Below are 524 nucleotides of genomic sequence, written 5' to 3'. Positions count from 1 at the left end.
ATGCAATTGGGCAACTAATGTTTATATTTCGTGTCTGAATAGCCAAAATGAGAATGTGATTTTCACTTATAAAGATCCAGTGTGGGGTTTATTATTCCATCAAGTGTTACACTACAGAAACCGATTCTGAGAAAACAGGAACAGTTTCTATAACTCAGGAATGTCACTGACTACCAGTAGCTGATAATTCAGTTAGGCTGCTCATGAGAGCTGGAATTCCTTCTCTTATTCTAAAATAACTTTTAAGAAGGTGTCAGTGCAACCAGCCACTCACATCCCATCCCCCAGGTCAATCACACATGCTGTGTGTTAAGTCAGCAGGGGCAAGGAAGCCCCCCCTGCTCAATTGCTGGGCCCTGACAAACTGGAAACCTGGCACTCCTGGGTGAAGTGGATGGATGCTCCAGTGTACCTACTGGAAAAGCCAGCAAAGATGCATATTCTTTTCATCTGAACATCAGGAGTCTTGGAGATCATGGTCCAAGCCACCACCCCATAAGCCCCTAAGATGCAAAAGTGCCAAT

The sequence above is a fragment of the Geospiza fortis genome, unplaced genomic scaffold, assembly GCF_000277835.1.
Source record: "Geospiza fortis unplaced genomic scaffold, GeoFor_1.0 scaffold217, whole genome shotgun sequence".
In the NCBI taxonomy this organism is placed as follows: Eukaryota; Metazoa; Chordata; class Aves; order Passeriformes; family Thraupidae; genus Geospiza; species Geospiza fortis.
This window is presented reverse-complemented; position numbering follows the sequence as displayed.